The sequence below is a fragment of the Rhineura floridana genome, chromosome 9, assembly GCF_030035675.1.
Source record: "Rhineura floridana isolate rRhiFlo1 chromosome 9, rRhiFlo1.hap2, whole genome shotgun sequence".
Taxonomy (NCBI): domain Eukaryota; kingdom Metazoa; phylum Chordata; class Lepidosauria; order Squamata; family Rhineuridae; genus Rhineura; species Rhineura floridana.
This window is the reverse complement of record NC_084488.1, coordinates 26,133,614-26,135,393: the sequence shown is the minus strand read 5'-3', so window position 1 is coordinate 26,135,393 and position 1,780 is coordinate 26,133,614.

Below are 1,780 nucleotides of genomic sequence, written 5' to 3'. Positions count from 1 at the left end.
GCCTGCGTATGATCAATGCACTACGGGGACGACTGTCAGTAGGACTTGGTTTATATACTTAAGCAGAAGGCTGCCGGACTTTTATGTTGGGTGTGAGTTATGATGTTGGCCTACTCGCGTGCCAGATTACTAAAGAGAATAATAAAACACTAAATCCTAATTTTCATCTCCTTCCATTATCTCTACAGATCACAGAAAATCCCATCACTTGATGTAACTCTGTGCAAAATAAAAGTTGAACCTTTAAAAGGAAATATGAAACAGCTCTATGCTCTTGAGAGTAAAATCCCTTAGAGTTCGACGGAATTTACTTCTGAGTAAACATGCAGCCTTACAACGCAAGACTATTCAGAAGTAAATCCCAGCGTGTTCAGTGCCGCTCCCTTCCAAGTAAGAGGTCATGGAGTTATACTTTCCAGCATGCATACCTGAATGTAAACTCCATTGATTTCTCTCTGTGTTAACTCTTAGTAAACAGGCTTAAAAGTGGGAGGCATAGAAAATAATCATGTAATTAAGAAATGGCAATGTTAATGGCGGTGGTATCAGATGTTCGACTGGTTTGGTTTTCTCCGATATTTACATGTAGGCTGCAATTCTATACAAAATTACCTGGGAGGAAATCCCATTGAACTCAATGGGACATTTCCGAATAGATATGCAGAGGATCGCCCTCTTAACGTTATTTCGACCAGATGTTTCTGTAATATTTTAAAACTATCTCCCACCCTCCTGTGGGATTTTGTTATTGCGGCTTTTCCTTCGTAAAGATTCTCTCGGCAATAATTGCACGTTTCCTTCGATCTGCGCAGGCCGCCTGCAACAAAGCAAAACGGAAGGGGTATTGATAGGTTCTGATCCTGTATGAACAACAGGCATCAGGGCTTCACACTCTTACTGTATATTTATATCACATCTCTATTTCGAATCGTATTTAAGTCGTCTGAGTTTTCGACTGCTTTCCCGCTCATGTCCGCTAATAATCAAGACCATGTCCATTTTACATGTTGCCTGTTAACATTTACAGAGCCGTTTATGTCTTATTCCAGGATGCTCCATGTTGGTGCATGTCTCCATTCAGCCGCTAGAGGGCACCGCTCTCCTCTCTTCTGGCCGGTGAATTGATCAAGGCAGAAGCCCAAGATAATTAGTTTTATGTATATAATATTCGATCATGGAAATATTCCTTGCCTTATCCTAGGATAGGGAGCCTGTAATATATGTTAAAACGGTTAATTTTTTTATTATCTCTCCGAATTGTTTTACCAGTCCTGGCCCCCCAAATTATTGTAGCATCCACTGAAAATGCAGGCAATGTAAGCAATGTTAAATCTAATTTTTTCCTGTGCAAAACCTAATTAGCCATTAAAAAAAAAGGTTAACGCCAGCGCCTGAGACGGTTTTTGTTTAATAATCCTATTACTGACGGCTCATCATGTATAAAATGGTGCTGTAGGATGCAAAATTTTCCACTTGTTTGTGGGAGAAATGTATAAGCACAGGAGGCAGGGCAGTGCGCGATGGAAGGCACACGCCTCAAATGTAAGTAGTCTCCGTCTCCCTCCCCCACCCCCCGCTGCTACTCTGCTTTTATTGCAGTCAAAAGAGAAATGTTGTCTGCTTCTAGAGAGATGGTCTCCAAATATCCTGCCATGAACCGCGGTTGGATTTTTGTTGTTGTTGTTGCTGCTGCTGTTGTTTCCCCGCAGAACAAAAAGGCGATACCTTGGAGAATAAGGGGTCTCTTAGAGGTTCTAAGCGCTGTGGGGGGTTTTCCCCT